Source organism: Lissotriton helveticus, chromosome 7 (assembly GCF_964261635.1).
Source record: "Lissotriton helveticus chromosome 7, aLisHel1.1, whole genome shotgun sequence".
NCBI lineage: Eukaryota > Metazoa > Chordata > Amphibia > Caudata > Salamandridae > Lissotriton > Lissotriton helveticus.
In genome coordinates, this window is record NC_136068.1 from 1,296,630,733 (window position 1) to 1,296,654,111 (window position 23,379).

At 47.7% G+C, this 23,379-nt stretch overlaps 1 protein-coding gene across 3 annotated transcripts in view; it reads right to left on the reverse strand.

Annotated features, from left to right (window-relative positions):
- Positions 1 to 23,379, reverse strand: part of FBF1 (Fas binding factor 1) — a 596,028-nt gene that overhangs the window by 248,989 nt on the left and 323,660 nt on the right. The window lies entirely within an intron of this gene.

The window sequence follows — 23,379 nt, forward strand, 5'->3', positions numbered from 1 at the left end:
GCCGACTTTTAAAAAGCATATAAAATATATTCAGTCACTGATTTTAGGTACATTTTTACATACCCAATGAGCCCTTAACAAGCTATCTCAATGCACACAGCTGAATATACAGAAATGGGTCATCAAAATCTCCTAAAGAATGAAAAGCTGCTCATTTGAGTAAAACTATATGGGCACAGCCTCAGCATATCTAGTTTTCAGCTTAGGATGTAGGTTGCACAGAGAAATATACAGCACAGATAAATAGTTCAGAGCAACCCATGTCTTATACCATGTCTGTCTCTCTAGAATTCTGCCTTATGAGAAATGACCTAGAGTAGAACCCGACATTTCGATAAAATTTCAGGACAGGCTCTATGGCTCTTTTCTGTAGCATTTTGCCAAGCCAAGTGCTTGTGTTTGATCTTGGTGAAGGTGTTGCTAGTGGACACACAAAAAATTGTAGCATATCTATCATACTGGACCACACCAAGGACCCACTTGTCAGTGGTGATTTTGATCACTTGTAAAACGTAGAGATTCTGCTAGCTACAGGGCCCAAAACCTTAAAATGTTGGAAAATGGTAGCCGGTGCCTCGGAGTTGTCCATGATGCCTGGCGTCCTGACCCATCTCTTTTCTGCATCTGCATTTGAAGAGAGGCTCAAATGTATGGCTTGGTTTGGGATTGTATGCACTGCAGCTGTTGTCAAGGGGTGTGAGAAGCTGGCCTGGTATATGATGTCCACTAATGCAATTGGGCACCTTGCACCAGTCCAGACAGCCCTTATGGTGTTTTAAGAGGTCTTAGACAACCTTAGAAAGCGCTCTAAGTGGTAGCTGTGGAGAGCAACCTTCAGGCTTAGTCTATAAGGAGTGTAAAGCAGTTGTTTTACCAAAATGAAATCTTATAGTAAAGATTAAGTGAAAAAGAACCACACAAGGTATTTATAAAAATCTGTATTTATTATATAATAAACTCCAATACGTTTAGATATCTCCTACGTTGAGATAAACACAATGTACACAATACTTTGCATCGAAATACAGTAAATAGCATGAAATACAGGGTGGACCCTGAGGGGTGGCAAACTATATATGTATAACAACCACGACTCGGGTCAAGGCAATGTCGAGAGGAGGTAGAAGTGCTGGGGATCCAAGGAACCACCCAAGGTGAGCGACTAGGAAGCCCATGGAGAGCGTGAGAAAGTGTGGGAACACGACGGCGTGCTCTGTACAACTCTACGTGTAAGTCGATGTGGGATTTTTAAATATTGAGGACCTTTCCCAGTGGACCCTGAAGCAACCCCTTTGAAGACAGAAGGTTGGAGAGCCACCCCGCTCGTAGATACCCTAGTACCCACGTTACCTACAACAGGGAAGCTGGGTGCGTAGGTGTGAAGTGGTGTCGGAAACCACTGTCGAACCCAATGGAGGACTTCAGGAAAGTGGTGTTGCGGAAGGAGAAAGTGTTCGGTTGAATCCGAAGGTGGATTCTAGATGAGAGGTACCTGCAAGCAGAGAAGACAGAGTCTATGTCACTTAGGAGTAACTAGGAGACTTGGAAGACGACTGCCCTCGTGTTACAGGAGAGATGACAGTGACCCTGACTCTGCAGCTGTGAGGACCAGGCGACGCTAAGGAAGACCAGGAGCTGTGCACGAGCTGTCCCAAGAAAGATGTCGAGTGCTGAGGGATCGCTGTCTGGCGGTAGCACCAACAAGCCTTGGCAAATGCAACGAATGCCGGAGTTGAAGAAGGAGCAATGTCGGGACCAGCAAGGTCCAGGGGACTCACCACAAGCAGGGGAGTCAGGGCAGGCCCTTAGCAATCAGGGGAGCTCAAAAGAAACAAGTGTGACCCTCAAATGGGCCCACAGGCTGGAGGCACTGGAATCGCGAGAGGACCTCGAGCAGCTCACCAAAAGATGCAGGCCACAGTGCACACGATGCGATGTGGATGAAGATTTGGTCACTGGAGGTGCTCTAGGTTGGGGCTACCTGGAGCCTTTAGATCTTCTTGGAAGGAAGCCAACAAGCCTTTGCAACTGCAAGAAGACACAGTGCACAGGAGTTTGGTTATTGCACCCCCCACAAGGGATAGTGGCCTCATATTTGTTGAGAGTTCAGGCCAGGCTTTGAGAGCTGTGGAAAGGCACCACCGGTGTTGTAGAACCTTATGGAGTCCGGAGGAGCCCAGGATCAGCAGACCGGTCGACTTAGTTGCAGTGCCTACAAATGCAGGGAAGTGACTCCTTCACTTCCCATGGAGATTTCATCAGGTGTCTTTGATGCCCACAGGCCTTGGAAGGTTCCTGTATAGGCACAGACCATAGAGCAGACTGGAAGGGAGATGAAATCGAACCCAAACAAAGTCCAGAGTGCGAAGATGGTAGAAGAAGAAGCGGTGTCTGATCTGAATCTTGTCCCATGAGGAATCTAGGGACCTACAACCAGGTAAGCCCTTTAGTAACCTAAAGAAAGTATTGGGACGATTCAGGGTACCCTTCCAAGGGTGGGTCTAAACAGGGGGGAATTTACTCCCATGTCCTTTGTCTAGTTTTGCGCCAGAGCGGTAGCCTACGGCTCCCAGGACTTGTTTGAACTGGACTATCCATGAGGACACCAACTGTGCCCCTCATGCAGACATAGTGGTACTGACAAGCACACCCACCAGGTCCCAAAAGATTCAATCCTGTCTGGGAGGTGGTCACACCTCCCTGTGACAGGATTCCTACTGTTCTGCCTTCCCCTGCTCGAGCTTGGCTCAGCAGCAGGAGGGCAGAATGGTGTCTCTGGTCAGCAGCAACCATTTTGTGCTGTTCGGGTCTAGAAGGTTGGCACCCGGAACAAAGAGCCTAATGGAGGGCTCGTCCAGTGCTTGGAATCATACCTCCCACACCAAACATGATAACATTTGTTGCAGCCAATTTCGAGATGGTTGTCGCATAATTACACGGTGCCCCTCTTTATAGTATATGGCTGCTTCACTTACAACCTGGGAGAATGGACATAGTAGGCTGTAGGGGTGTCAAGCTCATGCAGGCACCCTCACACTTAGAACCAAGCACCCTGCCTTCGGATTTGATAAGGCCTGCTATAGGGGTGACTTAAGTGCTGTGACGCTAGATTTAGAAAACCTGTATCTTCAGTAAGTGATGCTAGCACCTGCTTACACAGGCTGCAATGGCAGGCCTGTAGTTCCATTTTGAATGGTCTCCCATGGGTGGCATAATGCATACTTAAGCCCATGGGGGACCTCTGGGTTACCTATGCCCTGGCTACCTTAGTACCATATACTAGGGACTGATAAGGGTACCCTAGTATCCAATCTTGTGGGATGTGAATAAAGCCCTTACCATCCTTCTTTCATGGCAGACTAACAGATACTTCTCAAGGAAGGAGTTATCAGGTAAGCTGGAAATGCTATTGTGTCTTGTTTCTTGCTGGCGAGTGTCAGACGTCTGGGCCTTCGATATTACAGATAGTGTTTTTCCCCAGACGGAGCTACCTTTCACATCGTGAGGAGAGCTAAATGTAACTCTAGGACTGTTTCCTATCCAGCTTTTGATAAAATGCTCAGGCTATGAGTGGTCAGATGCCTCCAGACTTAATATGACTGAGGAATTGAGACCCCTGGAGTAGCATCAGCTATTGATTTACATTTGTAAGCTTTTCAAGGGAGTTTCATCCGCTACTGTATATAGGCAGGTTGGTGAGATAGATTAAGCAGGAGGCAGGTACAGATACCTCTCTGTCAGGGGCATACCCAACTTGAGGAGCGAAGGCCTCCACAGACTTTTCCCTGGGAGCGAGATCGGAAAACATCATTAATGCCACAGACTGGTCTTCAAATTCCATGTTTAAAAGATTCTATTTTAAACCAATCTTGGATATGGCATTTTTGATAGCTGACAAGCTCTGAACGAGCATAATCCTCACCTCAGGTCCTGACATAGAATGTAAAATTTCCTAGCTGTCCTAACGGAAAAGTTTCACTTCTATAAAAGACACAGAGGTGAGGATTATCCCACCCGTAGAGATAAGACTCTTGTAGTCCCACCTGAGGCATAGCGTATGGTAAAAACGGAAGGGTCTGGATAGACGAATAGTATAAGCTTTAAGTATTGCACACTGACATTCAGATACATTGGTTTGTTGTATGTTCCAGTCATAAGATATGGGTTTAGAGCAGGCTATCTTGTAACTGTGTGCTTTGCGATGATGGCATGCTATGTACACTGTTCGTTTGGATTATATGACTTAAAATATTGTGTTCTTATTCTTGCAGGGAATACTAACTTACTTACTTTACGTCTATTACCCCTCCTGGGGTATAGGCCATCAACCAGGACTCTCTAGCCACTTCTGTCTTGGGTTTTTCTTTCAATCTCACTCCAGGTGTAACCCATCTCCTTGCAGTCAGGCTCAAGGCCTCAGCGCCAGGTGTTTTTTTGGACTCTTTTCCCTTGGGGATTCCAGGTCGTGGTTTGCCTGGTGATGTTTAATGCAGGCTTATGGAGGGTGCGACCTATCCAGTCGCGGCATCTTTTCATGATTTCTTCATGAGCAAGGAGTTAGAAAGTCTGATGCCATAGCTATGATGAAGTTTATTTGTTTCAATTAATGAAAATTGTTACAAAATTGTGCGCAGTATATCATTTTGGGAGCCTTCTTTAGTAAAAATATCAACATGTCAATTCACCTAATTAGTTTCAAAATGACACAATTATACGCCATAAGAAAAAAACGTTAAAATAGAGGTATTACCGCAGTCATTGACATTTGGTCTCCCTTTAGGCCTGGGCTGAATCGCTGCTCAGAAGTCCATAATTTTTTTTTTTTTGTTTGTTTTTCTGTTGTAAGACCTTTATTGGTAATAGCCAGCATGACACAGCCTGATGCCTACAACCCATTGGGCCGGCAGCGGTAAGGACCTCAACTCAGTTGTCTACCATTTTACACAGCTGTTAAGCCGACAACCAGAGGTCCAGCAGCGTAGTCTGAAATGTAAATTAAAATCACGCAAGTTTGCTAAGGATATGCCATTGTCTTACATTTTCTTATTCGCTGTTCCTTGCTACTTCCCAAGACAGACTCTAGCATTCTTTAGGGAGCACGGTACGTCTATGCATACAGATCGGGCAATTGTATGTCAAGTGGGATACCAATGCTTTGCACGTTCCCATGCTATGCAGGACACAGGGAACAGTTCAGTGCATATAACAAGAAAAGAAAGGCAAACATTAAACAGAAACCCCAGGGAAACAGTTAGCACAGTATTTCTATCATTGAATGTAGTTTCATATACAAATTAGCTCATCCACAGTTCAGTGCACAATCGGGAGGTAAGCTCAAGAGAGGGGCGTGGGGCCTAGTCACCCCGGCTGTCCGCGCCACCTGGCCTTTTTCGGTGCCACAAGGGGCAGGTGTACCAGTGTAAGGTAATGATTGCATGAGGCTCACTTTATATAACAAGGAGGGAGAAGGGGGGGGGGGGGGGGGAGGAAGATGGGCAGTCCCACGGTCCAACCGCAGCCCAGGAACCTCAAGGACTGACAGGACTGCATGTGATGGGAGGATCGTGAGCATCCTCTTCCTCCGCTTGCCGGACAAGCAGATAAGTCACCACGGGGGCCCAGATGTCTTTAGGTTTAGACCGCACAGGCATTAGCTCGGCGTAATCGTGCAGGCGTTCCTGCCAAGTGGCCATATCCCGGAGCCAGCATTTAAATTTAGGCGCTCGTCCCCTTCCCCACCGGCACGCCACCCGCCTTTTGGCAATAAGGAGACTGAGTGCAAGGAGTTTCCTGTGTGGGGTGACCACTTGTTGTGATAGGCCCAGCAGAGCAATCAAAGGGCAGGGGTCTATGGTGATACCCAGCATGGCAGAGAGCCCTTCAAACACCTGTGACCAGTATGCAGCCACCTGTGGGCAGGTCCATGCTAAATGAAAGAAGTCCGCCCCTGCGGAGCCGCAGTGAAGGCAGCAGTCAGAGTCTCGGAGCTGGAATCTATGTAATCGCGCAGGTGTGTGGTATACTCGATGTAGGAATTTATAATGTAGGAGGCGCAGTCTATTATTACCGGTGATGGCTTTTGTTTGTGTGCAGCTAGTTTCCCACTGGTCGTCGGTGAGTGGTTCCGTGAGGTCGCCATCCCATTCCAGCCGGGCTTTTAGGGGAGGGGGATGTGGAACGTCCTGAACATGTTTGTATAGTTTAGAGACTACGTGGCGTGGGTTATCCGCATGTACAATAGCATGTAGTGGTGCGAAGGTGTCCGGCTCCCTGGGGAAATCAGGAGTGATAGCGCATACATTTTGACGCAATCGGGTGAATAGGAAGGTGTCCATGACTGAGACTGACCTCTCCCTGAAGAACTGTTCAGTTGTGAGAAAGGTCCCGTTCGGATATAACTCTCCCCAATGGACGAGACCCAGCTCTCTAAGGAGTTTGCGCCCTATCTCTTCACATGTAACTCGGAGTCTGGGGTCATTCGCTAGAGGTAACTTGGGTGAGTAGAGAAATGCACAGTCCAGGGTGTGCGGCAAACGTCACCATGCTGCCACTGTATAGTCCACTGTGGACGGGTCACGTTCCCTGGGCTTCACATTGGAGTGTATGTAGCCTGAGCCGGTCGTGGGAGCCATATAGCCATCCTCCACTGCGAGGTGTGCCATGTAAGGAGGGAGAAAGTACCAGTAGGCCTGTGCGCAATCATAATACCTCTCGAAATTAGGGACGTCAAAACCACCCAGATGGAAGGGGAGCATAAGAGTGTCCAGGCTGACGCGTGACTGCATCCCACCCCATATCAGTCTAGTAAGCTGGGATCTAAGTGTGCTGAAGAAGAATTTCCCTGGGTAATAGGGAATATTGACAAATAAATATAATAGTTTGGGGAGGAGTTCCATCTTGGTTAAGGCAATCCTACCTGCCATTGAGAGCGGGAGATGGATCCACTTAGTGACTTTGTCAGTAATTTTGTCTATAACGGTGCCGTAATTGGCACGCATCATGTCCTCTTTGTTCCGGGAGATGCGAATGCCCAGATATTTCAGATCGTCTTGCTCCCATACCAGGGGGTAGTCAAGCGGGTGAGGTAGTGTGATATCGGCCAGAGGAAAAATGGATGATTTCCCCCGGTTAATTTGTACTCCAGCCAGACCTCCAAATTTAGTGATCTCGCGCAAGATCGGGTTGAGATTTTCATTCGGTTTTGCAATATAGAGGGTGATATCGTCCGCGTAGAGGGACACCAGTAATGGACGGGAGGGGTAGTTGAGGGCACGGTGATTGTGGTGTTGGCGCAGTTTTGCAGCCAAGGGCTTGATAGCAATAGCAAAGAGGGCCGGGGACAGGGGGCAGCCTTGGCGCGTTCCCCTCTGCACGGCGAAGGGCTAAGTTCTAGCGCCATTGAGTAGTACCGTGGCCGTCAGCTGGTTATAAAGTAGCCGAACCCAGTCCATAAAGCGGAATGGTACCCCCATGTGACGTAGAGTGCCTAGTAGGTAGTCCCATTCCAGGGAATCGAAGGCTTTGGTAGCGTCAAGGAATACAGCTGCCGCCTCACATCTGGGGTTGATGTCCTGAAGGACGGCATGTAGGGTGCGGAGATTGTGTGCCGTCGCGCGGTTAGGGACAAATCCAGCTTGATCTGGGAGTACCAGGCGCTCCATCAGGAGGTTAAGGTGGGTCACCAGTGTTTTAGCCAGGATTTTAGTGTCACAGTTTAAGAGCGACAGGGGTCTGTATGAGTCACACATCATGGGTGGCTTGTCTGGCTTCAATAGGGACGTAATGAGTGCTTCGGGCATGGTGCGCGGTAGGATGCCCTCCTCGAGTGCAGAGTAGAAGACCTGCTTTAGCATGGGGGCCAGGATGGGAGCGAATAGTTTATAGAAGTCAATTGACAGGCCATCTGAGCCTGGCGCCTTGCCCGACTGCATGCTCATAATGGCGTCTGTTATCTCATCCAGCTCCAGTTCGTGATGGAGAAATTGCTGCTGGCCTTTACCCAGCCACGCCAGTGCGGTGTCCGCAAAATAGTTCGTGAGGTCTAAGGGTTCTGTCCTCTGGGACGAGTAAAGAGCTCTGTAATGCTCCTGAAAGGTACGGAGCTATTCGGGGAGGTTTCTCTGTATATTGCCTCGGGAGTCTTGTATTTCAGAGACATAGGACTGGAACCATGGGGGTTTAATTGAGTTCGCGAGGGCCTTACCAGGCCGGTCGCCCTCGCCAAAAACACAGGCCATGTGCGGTCTTTCCAAAAATTTGCCCTCCCTGTCAGCAGATTCTGTGTATTCGGAGAGTTTGTTTCTCATTCGAGCTTGGAGTGCAAGGTCATCAGGGCGGGAGGAAATGTCTCTCTCGAGCTGGCGCAACTCCAACTCCAGGGAGCGGAGCTCGGTGCGTAGTGACTTGAGAATGCCCCCACCTTTGGCGATGCACCAACCCCAGACGGTGACTTTAAAAGCCTCCCAGACCGTGGTCACACTGTCCACCGAGGACATATTACGTTCAAAAAACTCTCGGATGTCCTGTTCAAGTTCAGCCTTGAAGGCCGTGTCTTTAAGGTGTGCAGGGTTAAGGCGCCAAGAATATGGGGAGCATGCGAGGGGGAGTCGAAGGACTAATAGCACAGGTGAGTGGTCCGAGTGGGTGCGAGCTAAGAGTTGCGTTCGAGCCAGCCATGGAGTCAGTCCCGCTGAGACAAATATGTAGTCGAGCCATGCCCATGTGGAGTGGACTGAGGAGTGGTGTGTGCCTTCTTTCAAGGAGGGGTGTGCTAATCTCCACACGTCCAGCAGGCCACCGTCCTGAATTATGTCCCTGAGTGTCCTCTGCGTGTTCGTGTAGTGCGAAGGGAGCGCCCTCGACCTGTCCACTTGGGGATGTAGTGCCGTGTTAAAATCGCCCCCACACACCACGTGTGTAATGCCTAGCGTTTGAATTTTACCCCATAACGCGAGAATGACGGAGGGGTCATCTGTATTAGGACCGTAGTAATTCGCAAATAGGATGTCATGTGCATACAGGCGTCCCCATACTAAACAGAATCTGCCCCCTGAGTCCACCTCTGCCCCATGTGGTGTAAAGGCTACCCCTCTCTTGACGAGAATAGTAACCCCTCTGGCGTAACTGGAGTAAGAAGAAAAGGTGCGGCTAGTGGCCCACTTGGAGGCGAACTGTGCAGGCCCTTGCGGGTTCAGATGCGTCTCTTGCAAGAGGGCTACCTTGATGTCGTGGCGATCTAAATAACTCAGCACCTGTCGCCGTTTTTTGGGGTCATTAAGTCCCCGAGCGTTCCAGGTGGCAATCGTGACGTGTTGGTGCAGACTATCTTCGTTAGGTGTGGCCATACCTACATCCCCCCTCTGTCTCTAGTGTGCAGTTTAAGTGCACTTGACGCTGTAAGTGAATGGCGTGAATGTGTCAGAAAGTGTAGACTAGTCGCAGAACATTTATATACTTGTGTTGTGTTACTGTTTCCAACATTCCCTCCCTCCTCCCACAACGGCTGCCCCAACTCGCCGGGTACAAAAACCCACCCAAAGTTACCCAGAACATAAGAAAGTAACAAGAAAGTCTTAAGAGCAAATCGGGGGATCGCCCACATAAGGGGGTGAAAAGTCACTAGGTGCGCTGGACCAGCCCATATCTCTCCCTACTTGCACCCACCGGGCTCTCAGCAAGACTAAGAGCCCATTAGTGGGACGGAGAGATAAGTCCGAGCATCGGAGTGAGTGCAACAACAACTGCATAAGGTTCAGAATGTACTGTTAAGTCATACATCACCAAAAGGTTCAGCCAACCATTCCAACGTGTAGAGAGGCGAGGAGTCTGACGGTTCATGGGCGTGTGTCAAGGGTCAGCCAGGTTGGGAGAGAGGGGAGGGCGATCTGGAGTGAGCTCTGGCAGCCGCCCCCCCATGTGCCGCCCTCCTGTGCTGCTTAAGGTAGTTTTCCGCATGTTGAGTGCCGAAAAAATGCTGCTTTCCATCATGCGTGATCTTGAGCTTGGCGGGGTACAGCATGGCATAGGGAATTTCCATCTTCTGCAGTTTTTTCTTTACATCTGTGAACTGTACAGTCGTGGTGAAGTCAGGGTAGAAGGATAGCGAAGTGTTTTCATAGGGGACGGTTTGTTTCTCCCTAGCGAGCCGTAAAATAGTGTCTCTGTCCCGATAGTTGAGGATTCTAGCTATTACGGGACGTGGTGTAGCTCCGGGGGGGGGGGGGGGGGGGGGGGCGGGCAGCAAGAGACCGATGGGCCCTCTCCACGATAAAGTGTGCCGAAAAGGAGTCCCTGCCAAACAAATCAATCAGAAGTTTTTCGATGAACTCCTCCATCCGCCCAGTGTTGGTCGTCTCCGCAAGGCCCAGGATGCGGACGTTGTTTCTTCGAGACCTGGCTTCAAGGTCCTCGTTTTTGTCCGCAATAATTTTAAGGAGTTTGTCCATTTGAGTGAGCTGGCGGTTCGACGTGACAGAGGTGTCCTCAAGTGTGGATATGCGGCCCTCCGCCTCTTTTAAGCGGTGATCATGTTGGTCCATTTTGGCCACTACTGAGTCCATTCGGGAATTGAAGGCATCTATTTTGGAGTCTATGGAAGTGAGGCTGTTTTTCATGCCCAGCAGTAGAGATTTCCAGTCTTCATCATTTGGCGCTGTGGCACCGGCCCCCGGCTGTCCACCGTTTTCTGGGACTCATATGGCAGCTTAGATTGTCTGGCATCGTTGCGCCCCATCCTGTCGCAGATCTCAGGGGAGGGAGAGGAGGTTGTTGGGCTAGGGCACAGCGATGATAACCAGGGAGGGCTCCGGCGCACTTAGGTATGTATGCTCTCCAGTCGGTCAGAAGGTGAGGCGTGGGCCGAGCAGGGTCTCCGCTTCCGTGGAGGGCGCCGCAGTGCCCTAGGGGCTCCACCGGTACCCCCTCAGCGCCCCAAGCCCAGCCCCAGAGCGGGTGAGACAATGGTGAAGCCAGCGAGTCAGGGCAAGAAGAAGGTGGAGGCCGGGTTTCGTGGCAATGGTGAGCGCCCACCGAGGGGACAACACGCACAGATCCACCACACCTGGGGGCCAGCGCAGGCAGCACCGTGTGTAGTGGGCGTCAGCAGGCCGAGGCAACACCCCCAAACTCCAATGGGCGCTCCGGGCCAGCGCAGGCGACCCCGTGGAAGCGAGCAGGGCCTGAAAGCACGTGAAGAGATGGGCCAGGGAGTGGCAGACCAGGCCTCACCTTGTAGTTCAGAAGCTCCGGGGTGCCAGTAGGTCCGCCGGTAAATCGGCCCAGGTGGATGGGGGCATACCGGGCCGGGTGGGGAGAGCAATGACCGTTGTTCGGGCCCACAGCGGTGCCGCCGGGCAAAAGCCCCGGGGAGGTCACAGGTCCAGATCAGCGCCCCCCACAGTGCAAGCGTACCTGTTGGTATCGGTGGCTCGGCCGAATCCGAGCATGGGCCGGGCAGAGCCCACACTGTAGAGTGACCGCCAAGGAGGGAGGGGGAGGGTCTGTGTATTACGCCGCCTCAGGCGGTCCGGTTGTAGGCTTCGCGGCTTCCCACGTGAGGCCGGCTCCCTGTGGAAGGATGGACAGAGCACCCGTCTAGGCCCCCAATGGCAGAGGCGGACTCAGGCCCCGGGTGACATGGGGGCCCGGAGCACAGCACTACGCAGATCGGACACGAGGCGGCAGGGAAGGGGGCCCTCACCTTCCAGAGTCCCCTCCGGTCAGTGGTGGCTTCAGCGGCAGGTTTGGAGATGGGGCGGGCGCCAAGAGGGCCGTGCGCTCCCGCCTCTGGAGGGTCCCGGGTGGTTTCAGGCCCGGGTGGCTAGGCCGCAGGCAGGTCTGACCGGAGTTGGTTCCGCTTCCCCAGGAGTGTCGGCGGAGCCGCCGGGGGCAGTGGGTGAGGGCTTGGGCAGTCTCGGGGCCACTCAGGCCCGCAGGCAAGTCCAGGAGGGTGCCGCAAGGATAGGCCTCAAAGCCGCGGACTAGAGTGCACGCCACGGCCGATCCCGCAGCAGCTCAGGCTCCAGCTAGGGTTCCCGGGGCGGCACCAGCATCGATATCTCGCTGTGTGGGGCAGCTGGAGCGGCGATCTTGGTGCCAGAGCGATCCTCTCCACCTCACGGATCCAGCGGTGATGTCTGTGCACAAGTTCGTGCACTCAGGATGATTACAGGATCGTGCTTAAGCTCAGGTGGGCGAGAGCCTCTCTAACGCGCAGCCATCTTGGTGCAGCGCCACCTGGCGCCCCCCAGAAGTCCATAAAGTTGACGTGCAAGTTTCGCTACCCTGCCAGTTCCATCGGGATGTCAAAATTAAAAAGAAGTTTCATTGCTTCTAAGCAAGTATGAGTGCCGTATTTTAAAAACAATAGTTTTAGCAAAGTGCGATATGCATGACAGGTATGGACAAATGCAGACTAGGTGAACCAAAGATTCATCGTATTGATGGCACAATCTGCAAGAGGTGAACGTCTTAATGGATTTCCAGTGAGCGTTAATGTCTTTTATTGGCAAGACCATAAGTCTGACTGAAAGAATTTGTTTTAAAATTGGTTTATTCAGTGCAGCATTTGAATATGGCTGGCTTAGTTTGTCCTTGTATGAGCTGGCTAAGATCTGTATATTACTTCTAGAGGTCTCTATTAGCCCTAGGTTATCTTGTTTAAATAAAATAGTTAATTTGTCTCCTTAAAAACATTGTAAAATCCTGGTTGATGGATAAAATTCCCTCAGATGTTGAGATTTAATTTGACTCAAGTAGTGGATAAAAAAATCTGCTCGGGGGTTTTTACTTTTTGTGAAAAAAAAGTTCAAGGTTGCTTTCATTGTATTTGGAGGTGTTGCACATATTCATTGACAGTAACAGATGATTGATGCCCAGTGTGAATAGGATTGTTTGCTTAGGCCGAACTCCAGTCGCACTAAGGCATTCCGTGCATGGGCAGGAATTTGAAGGATGCCTTTGAACGCCCAGCAGTTGGCAGACTCCATGGTACTGACCAATGCCCCAGGAAAGGCTAAGTGCCCATACAAGATTGAGGGTAGTAACTTGGCTTTTATAACCTTTCGAATAGGTTCAGGAGATGGATTGTGCAACTTAGAGTTAAGTTTGCACAGGGCGTGCGCCACCACCTTACCTTTTACTTCCATGGTCGAAATGTGTGTGGTGGACTTGCCATTACTCATAAACCAAACCTCGAGATAGTTATATTTTGATGCCGTGGTTATTTTCAATTTGCCCAATCTCCAATGATATTTCAATTTCTTCGCATATTTTCTAAAGATCACTACCTTTGTTTTACTGGCAGTGGCTGTCAGTTCATTGGTGTCGTTACAGATGCCCAATTCGTCAAGTGCTCTTTGCAGACCTGTCTTTGTCTGGTCCATTAGTATCATATCATCTGCATACTGCATTAGAAACAACCTGGTCTGCCCGATTTTTGGCGCTAACAGGTTAGCTTTTGATATTAATTTTTCAAGGTCTGTAGTATATAAGTTAATAAGCAAAGGTGCTAAGACGCAGCCTTGTTTTAGCCCTGGGTCCGTATACACCTTCTTTATTGCAGCATTCTGGGTTAATTTAACAGGTTTTGGTGTAAAGAGCGATGATGGCATTCAGCAGCGTTCTTGGGATCCAGAAAGTTTTGTGTTTTTTACCAAAGTAAATTCCTGTTGACGCCATTGAAGGCCGCAGAATAGTCCATAAAGCAAACAAAGAGGGGGCAGTGTTTTTCCTGGGTGGACTGTTCAACCAGGTAGGCTAGGGCTAGAATTTTATCGTGTGTTGAGGCTCCAGCCCTGCTGATGTTTGGCCAGCAGATTTGGAGGATTTTTCTCGGACAGGTGTTGATGAAGGTCTGGACTTTGATGGTGGTGGTCACTGTTGTCCACCAAGTTTCTGTTCCATACAGAAGGACTGATTTTACATTGGTGTTAAAAAGCCTGATCTTGGTTTGCAGCATTAGATCCTTGGAGCTTCAGATCTTCTTTAGCTTAATGATGGCAGCCCTTGCTTTTCCGATTCTTGCCTTGACGTCTGCTTCTGTCCCATCCTGCTTGTCTAAGACAATTCTCAGGTAGGTGAAGGCCTCAACCTCTTCCAGTGCACCACCTGCAAGAGACTGCAGTTGTGCTGGCTATGTTAGCTTTCAGGATCTTGGTTTTTCCCCTGTGAATGTTGAGGCCAAGTTGTGCTGATGTGGCTGCCACCTTGACTGTCTTCTCTTGCATCTGCAGATTGGTCATGGGAGGGTAGGGCCAGGTAGTCTACAAGGTGTCCACTGGATCCCATTTCTTCTCCCAGCTGTACATTTGTTAATGATCCAGTCTGTGGCCAGCAGGAATAGGAAAAGCGCGAGCAGACTTCTCTGGCAGACTCCGGTCCTCACTATGAAGGATTCTGTGAGCTGTTTACCCTGGACTATCTTGAAGGTCATTGCATTGTAAGAGTTCTTGATGATTTGTATGAGTTTATCTGGCACATTGTAGTGGCGGACAAGTTTACAAAGGGTTCCTCTACCCATGCTGTCGAATGCCTTCTCATAGTCGAAGTTGAGTTGGGAGGAATTCATTCCATTGACTACTCAATGATGATGTGCAGTGTTGCAATCTAGACTGTACAGCATCTATCTTTGCAGAAGCCAGCTTGCTGATCTCGTAACAGAGAGTCAACATGTTACTTCCTTCAGTTCAGGATAACTCTGTTGTACATTTTGCCTGGGGTTGATGGAAGACGGAAAACAAGCCTCCTGGGACCTGTTTCAGGGTAGCTTGAGACCAGTGGCGTCCATAATCGTTTTGTTTTACTATAGCTGCCCTAAATTGGGAAGGGTATTCCCAGATATGGATCCCATGCTAGCTATGCCTCTGGATTTAAGCTAGATCCTGGCTGATAAGAAACTGGTCCCAGGATGCTTGTTTTCCGGTCCAGGGAGGACCTGGCCTGGTAGTTCGGGGTGGAATGTTCCCAAGGGGAGCAGGATCAAGAGTTGTTTGCATATAGCTGGGTACAAACTGGGGTGGCATGATGAGCACAAAAACTATGGATTTAACCCAGATCTGTGACTGGGGATGAGTGTTTGACAATGTTCAGCATTCTGTCCATCATCTTTTTGTGTTGCTACAGGAGGGTAGAAGCCATCGAAATAGGGTTACAGTAAAGAGACAATGCCCCGTGGAAGTGAAAAACAAAAGATTGAAAAGCTGGAACACGGAAAGTCATTGAACGAAAAGCAAGCAAATGAGAGGGACAATAAAACCAACTAATGGTAAGCAATGGGCAGGCTATAAGCTCTTGGTAAACCCACAACAGGTGTTATGCTACGCTGTCTGGTAGGCTTGATCCAAAAAGTGGAAGGAGAATCAGTTAAAATCAGTATTTTTCTGTAGAAACTCCGAAAATGTTACATTTATGAAGAAAGACATTGTTAAAAAGTTATAGTATTTATGCCAATCTTTTCAGCATGCTACTAGAACTGAGACTAGAGAAAGCAGAATTACACTACAAATGTCTCTGTCAGTTGATAAATGAACAACATGGCTTAAAGTACCTCTACACCTGGGACACTGTCTAAAAGGAACATTAGAAATGGTAAAATACAAATCCCTCTCATTAAAAAATAGTTCAGAGTCTTATGAGGCATACGGCCTCCACAACACAGAACAAATGGGAGAAGTGGAAAGAACGAAAAGAAGCAGGGACTCTGCCAAGAGATAAAACTCATGTGGCAAGCATTTAGATGAAGGCTATTCTCTTCCAGAAAATAGCTGCTCACCATAGTCTGTGCTTGGGAAATAATGAAACACGAACAAAAGGTAAGACTACTCACATTGTACCGCAGTTTATTCCCAAATCTATTAAATTAAAGGCAGTGCTTGCTACATCCAAAGGAGGTATGTTATTCAAATAACAAGAGCTGGTAGAAGAACATAAATGAAGAAAAACAAAATCAGTGAACTACTTCCAGTCCACAAAATTATTTTATTTGTAAGTCTGTTATAAGGAACATTGAGTAATAAACTACGCTTTTGAGTTTGTGCTATAAGGTACCACCAACACGAAAGAACAGTCATGTTGAAAAATAAGGTTTAGAATAAGATCTGCTTCATTTTCTGATTTGATTAACCCTGAAATAATACCTAAACACCTCATAACTTATTCACGTATGACATATAGATAAAATGATTGTGGTCATTATGAAATAGCACTGGAGATCATATGACTTACTGTCCTATGATGGATCTGTTAATGGCTATGATAAACATGGCAGGTCTCAAAGACTCGGGAATTGCCCTTTAAACCAAGTCCTTAGAGGCTCATCTGGCATAGTATAGACAACACCCCCTATAGGGATAGTTTTCACTGACCAGTTTATACTTCAAGAGCGAACTATACAGAAACTAAAATCCTGTCCCTCAACAGATCACAATATTAACAAGAGCTTTGTATTCTAACAGTGATACTTTTCGTCTCATTACGTATGTCTGAATGCCAAGAAAGAGAAAATGGGGGAATAGGCAGGTAGGGGTAGATGGTGGACGTGCTCTGTTAAGAATCCTTTGAATAGCCGTGGTAACCCTATGTAAAAATCACTAATAATTGCAATATTCTCCAACACTGGAATGTGTCCTTCTTAATCCCTGGTGCCTCAGAGGAGCTTGTAGCAGCAGTGTGAAAGGAGACGATTTTCCTCAATTTGCAGCCTTGTCCAAACATAAGTGCATCACATGGGGGGGACATGACACAAGAGATCCAGCTCAAAAAAGTAGAGCCAGGTCAAGGCTGTGGGTGGCAAAAGAGTGGAAAACCCTGGTGGTGGTCATGTTACGTGGGGCTGCCAATTTGATCTGAGTAGACGTGTGACCGCTGGAGTGGCCGAGACCCAGCAGTGCCTGCCCACAATATAACAGGAGTGGTAAGAAGTGCCTCAGGCCCAGTGACACATCCCAAGCCAAGGAAGAGATCAATTGCACCCTGTGTGTAAAACAGGTATCCTTGCTGGCTAATGATGTGACAGCCAAGGGAAAATACTTTTGCAGGCAGGGCTGATTCCTGCCAAGTGGTGTCCATGGGCTGGCGGAGAAGGAATTCAGGGAGGCAGTCTCAAAAGTGCTTCATTGGGAGAAATCCTGCTCCTGTCTAGTTTTCTGGTTGAAATATTAAAAGAGTGACTGCTGCGAGCTGGGGAGGATTAGGTGGACAGTAGTGCTTGCCACTTGTGCTCTAGAAAGCACTGGCTCCTTCCCTGTCAAAGGGTAAACACTGTTAATATCCTATTACAAAATGTCAACGAGGAGTGTGTAGGACTGGGGCTATGATACATAACTGAATGAGAGTGGTAAATCCCACCCCCACTGGCTGTACTGGTCAGCAAGGGGGGCAGACAAAGAAAATAGCAAAGAACAATGCAGGTGCTCCTCCTAATCCGAGGAAAAAGGACAAGTACAAAAAATGCAAATACACATTTACTGACAGCAATGAGGCTCTTTGCAGAAGCGAGTGAATCTGCAGCTACATTATCCACTGAGGTAATTTGCAAACAATAAACAGTATACCTGAATCTATCTGGAACTGAAAAATTAAAAGATTGGAGTCAATGTGGCAACTGTTGAATCAAGATCTCCTGCATGTGGAAGACAGAGTGACAGAAGCAGAGTGAAGAGTTTTGGCCTTGGTGGACACAGTCAGCAACCACAAGTCTAAAGTGATGCAATTGGTGACTACTTCCAAGCGGCTACAGTAAAGTGTAGACCATGTGGTAGAGCGTGCTTGGCAAAACAACTTTCACACTGTTGCAAACAGCTCAAACATTTTCTGGAAGTAGGTTGTCCCAACTTGAGACATCCCTTCATGCTACCTGAAAGAGTGAAGAAAGAAAGCACTGACAAAGAGCCATCCCCTGGCCCTCCCTCCCTTCTAAAACTGATTATTACATAGCTCCTTAACTTTTGATAGAGACATGTCATCCTGAGAGCTGCACACTTTCTGTGGTGTGTTCAGTATGAATCCTCCCTCCTCATGCATTTCGCTTTATAAATCAGTGTATTGCAAACCTTTTAACAGGAGAAGAAAGAGCCATCTCATTTCTAATGACAGAAACCAAATTCTTAGCAACAAGTAGGCCTGGGAGGTAAAGCGGAGAACGCGAAATTGCCCCAAATTCTGCGTTCCGCGACTTCGCAAAATTTTTTGCTTGTTCGCATTCTCAATATGCGTTATTGCGAGATATTTTCCCCCGAGCACACAAACAGCAATTGTGAACAGGAAAAAAGCATTGCGAACAAGCAATTCCGCGTGTTCGCGGAATTTCTGCGTGTTCGCTAAGATTTTTTACCATTTCCCGGAGATTTGTGTAACGCGATTACGCAAATTCCACCCACCCCTAGCAACACGTTTGTCCAATGGGCTCATGCCAGTTGTGGCTTCTCTTGTGCATCTGAATCATTCAGGCTTTAAGCTTTAACACTCTACCAGATTTAGCCTACTAAAGTGATTAGATAGAGAAGATGTCTTGGAGGAGACTCGTCGACCTCTCACTATATGCAGAGAAGGCGTTTGACTCAGTTGAGTAATTGATGCTTTCTGTGTTGTAAACATCTGGTATTACTATGGGCTTTCCTACTGGCCGTTATCAATGACTGGACTTGTGCCTCAACTATAGAGTAGTCATTTAAGTAAAACAAGTAAGCGATGGGCGATATAACGTATACGCTTCATTTAAATAATGGGGGATGACCAACTAGATTCCGGCAAGCGACACTCACTTTGATAAAATTTTTAAGACTGGCTACCATGGCACTGTGGTGGAAGGATAGGCTGACTTGCACGACTCCCTCATGGGTAGAGCAATGCAATGGAAGATGTAGACCAACTACAGTGATTTATTAGACAGGACCTAATAGGATTTCTGCTCTGGATGACAGTGACAGGCCAAATGCATCAAAACATTTACCCAACTGCAGGTGAAGTATGAATTGCGCTACTATTCTCCTGAAACAGCCCCATGTTGGGCCACAGTATTGATTGATGAATAAGGAGGACTAACTAACAAAAATACTGCACACTAATTAAGAACACACCAGAATGCCAGGCTAAAATTTGGGGCAAGATAGAGGTAGATAATGTCACTCAGATGGCTGTAATTGGGAGGCAGCACTGATGCACCACAGGTCGATGGCGATACAAACAAGCTTGTGTTTAATCCAACTTAAACTTCTACACCTAGTCTTCAATGATGGAAGAGTTTATTATGTAGTAGGCCTTGCTTGGATAGTGAATATATGAAATTTAGGGGACTCATTTTTGCATTTATCCTGCAGGGAAATACAGGTGATTAAGGAGGAGGAGGGGTGGAAAATCTTGTCCAGCCTTGTAATCAATGTAACTTTCATGATATAATTTGTGATTCTATGTAAACCGTATGATGTTGTCTTGCTCAGATTTAAACTGACAATGTTTTCACTTGGACTGATGATTACCCCGAAGAAACATAGCACATGAACGGGGGGACTCATCCTGTCCTACTAAAACATGATGGTGCATGGAAATAGACCAATGCATGGCAGCTGACAAAGTAATTTGTAGGGAAGGGAGAGTGCACAGAAATTCCTGAAAATATGGTGTCTTTGGCAAAATGACTATGGCTTGAATGTAATGGAGGAAGATGCCATCCAAGGAATCCAACCTTAAGTAAAACGTTCCAGAATGTCTTATAAATACCCAATAGTATAATGTGTGTTGCTTGGATAATGAGGGTTGATGAATCCTCTGAATGTATTTCCAGCTGCTAAAACAAACATGAGAGCTCCAGCAGGTTGGTATTGCTAGTATGTGCTAATGGAAAACAATAACAAAAAGTTTAAGGAAATAGAAATACAGGGATTGTTACTCTCAAAAAGCAATTGGCAATGTACCTTCTTTATTCTACAAAGTATGGTGAGTATGCAGAGAGCCTCAAGTGGTGCTAATGTGGCTTCTGCAGACAGGCGCCCAAGGTCAAGGTCTGGCTGGAGGACTCTGCGCGCTGTCAGTCACTCCTGGCCGAGTTCAGGGACCTTATGCCAGCAACTGGCAGAGCGCCTGACATCTGGGCCCCCCTCATCTCATATCTGCAATGCCAAAATACCTCGCTGCCTGCACTCCCCTCCTCACCCTGCACTGGTACTTTGCTTGATGTGGATAACGGCGCCGGGTTGCCTTGCACAGCATCTCCACCTCCAAGCTCTCAAGAGACTACGCAATAACATTTACCAACATCTTGACCCCACTGGGTGTTCCTTTGTCATTACTGCCTAGCTGCATGTATCCTTTTGCCATGCAAAGTACTGGGCTGCGCAAGCACGATTGTTCTAAATGTGTATGTAACAGATGTGTCACCACTCTTTTCATTGGCCTTGCTGCCAACCTGTAATGCAACATGCAGTTTAATTTCTTCAATTAAGGTTTTCAAAATTAAATCTGCAGAGAGAGCACAATCTACTCTGGAATAGCAAGAACCCCATGTAAATGAAGAAAACATTTTGGTGGGTGAATATCTACGTATCTACTCGATACAGTACAGATTTGTAGTGGTAGGGATGGAGTTAGCTTCCGTGGGTCTTTTGTATTCTGATCCGCGCACACCAAAAGCTAAATGGTGAAAATGTGACTTACCTTCAGTAGCCATCTTTATGGTGGATATTCTATTTAATCACAGATTCTTCACACTGTAAATATTCCACAGAAGTCAGACTGGATCCAGAAACTTTAAAGCAGTATTAATGTAAATGGCAATGTCAGGTTCCATGCCAAGAACAGCCATATATAAGCACAACTCTATGCACGGATGTCAGTTGCTTTCTTAGGCTGTCTGCCCTTTGATACAGAGCCCATTTGCAGATTGGCATGACCAGTGCACAGATCTTTACATCTGGACCTTTTTAGATGGAAAACGGGTCTAGTTCACAGAACGGGGAGTTGGAGGGCGGTGAGGAATCTGCAGTTAGATAGAGCCCCCACCAGAAAAATTGTTACTGAAGTAACTTGTTCTTCTGATGGATACTTCTAACAGCAGATTCCTCCCTTTTGCACAGATACCATAGCAGTAGATCTAAAAGGTGGTGGATCCCTGAACAGGCTTGTGGAAAAGTAAATTTTGCCATGTTCTGTGTCCCTACGTGTCATCCATCATATGTTATGTGTGCATGATTAAATATGCATATGCATTCCCTATGTTCGATTCAAGACGCAATTACAGTAGTGTCCACCTCTAGTATGTCAGTTCCAGTTCTCGTGAATACTACGAATATCAGGCCTATGTAAAGCTACGTTGCCACGTTTCTCAGTGAGCACGTTATTCCATTGTAAAGTCCCCGTTTCTAGGCCTCAAAAGGGCCCGGACACCAGATTCAGCTCCTGTCTCCTGAAGCCTCGCTGAGGAGCGATACAGCCCCCACCTGTATCCTCGACCCTTCACTTACTTCCTGCCTCGCAGTGCCCGGTCCAGCCTGGCTCTGCCTCTGAGTCTGCCAAGACTATGTTATGATTCCAGTTATCAGTTCAGCCCTCCTTCCCTGCATTCCTAAGCTACTGAATCGCATCAATAGTTTCCGTCATTGTCTAGCTTTTACGTCTCCATGTAAGAGAAATACTGCATTTAATGGTCATTTAATATTCTTCATCACGCACTACATGTAGAATAATGCACGCTCCAGTCTTAGAATCAAGTTAGCCTATCCCCTCCTGACTTCTAGTTTATATCAACATGTTCTCTAAACATCAGATACTAGATACTGCTTAGGTACATGTCGCCCTGACTCTCCAGACTTCAGTCTCTGCTCCTAGCACAGAGTTCATAGCCCCCAGCTTCTCCTAGTGATACGTCATTGCCAGTTTGCGCGCACCATCAGGTTAGAGGTCCCGGCTCCTCAGGTAGCCCCCTCCATGGTTTCCGCCCCATTCATGACATATTCTGTTACGTTTGCATCACATGTCTATGTATACGCCCTGTTACACCTCTTTCACCCTTATCTTTCGCGACTGCTACGCGTCACGCCTTTTGCTCCACCCACTGCTACGCCTATTGCAATGTAATGCTATGTGTTTGCGTTATGTATATATGCTCATGCACTGTTATTAAAAAGTTATTCCCCTTGTCCCGATCCTGACCCCGGCAGCGCTGCTGGGCCTTGCCATCCTATTCCTGTATTTACTGTATTAAACCTGCAAAACTCCTACTACCTCGAATCTTGACTCTTATTTATTGAGCTATCTGTTATTCATTTATTCATTCAAAAATAGGGTATTATTTATTTATTTACCACATAATGGCGCCCGAATAGGGACTTGCCCTTTCCCCACGCGTCGGTGAAGCCACGCCGACCCCCTGACCCTCTGCAGTCGTGACGGAACTCTTCTGCGCACCGGCAGATATTTCTGCTTCAAGTATCCCTCAGGCCCACGGAGGAGACGGAGGAGGCGGTCCAGCATCCAAACGAGACGGTGGAGGAACGCGGCGAGTCCCGACCAGAGCCCAAGCCGAGAGTCCAAGGTCCGAGGTATCCGGAGGTCCACCCGTAACTGAAGTCCGAAGTTCGTCGTCCGTCGTCGAAGCGGTCCAGTCCAGTCTGAGGCCTTCCGTTCTTGCTGCCCGGTGAGTACCATTACTGGGGTAGTATCTAGACAGGGTCAATTTAATTGACTCTGGTCCGTGGGTTGGTGGTACACAGACCCACAAACGAAGTGTCCACTTCGGTGGATGCGGGTCCTGACGTGTCTCTTTATGAGACCGGTAAGTTTCGTACTGTTTCAGCAGTGCACCTAGTTTCTGTTCCAGTCAGTTCTGTTCTCGAGGAAATTCATGTATTCTGTGTTCCGTATTCCAGGTAGTATTCTGTTCGAACTGTTATTTTTAAATGTTCTTCATGTATTTTAATGTCGTGGTATGAATGGGGGATAAGTATCGTGTTCATTGTGTATTGTATTGTGTCTAGATTATAGTCCAGTCATGCCTTTGTTTTCTAAGTTACGTCAGTTAAAAACCAGAAAGGGTCTGCTGGAAGCAGCAGTTCCAGTTCCGCCTAGGGACAGTCCAGGTCATTTTATGTATCAGAAGCATGGCATAAGCGCCATTTTGTATCTAGACTTATGGGTAGATTATACCAAACAGTTAGAAGAAAAGTATAGATGGCCCGTATCGGGTACATGGGATGCCGAGTGCATCATGCGAGTAGAAGAGGCATTATGGAAAAAGAAAGCCAGACAGTCACAGAAAGATGCCATCGAGTTATGGCGCAAAGAAGCTCATAAAAGAACTGAAAAAGAAATCAGAAAGTCAGAATTAAGTAGAGAATCCTTAGAACGAGCACAAGAAAAAGAACTAATCGAGATAGGTGAACAAGTCAAAGC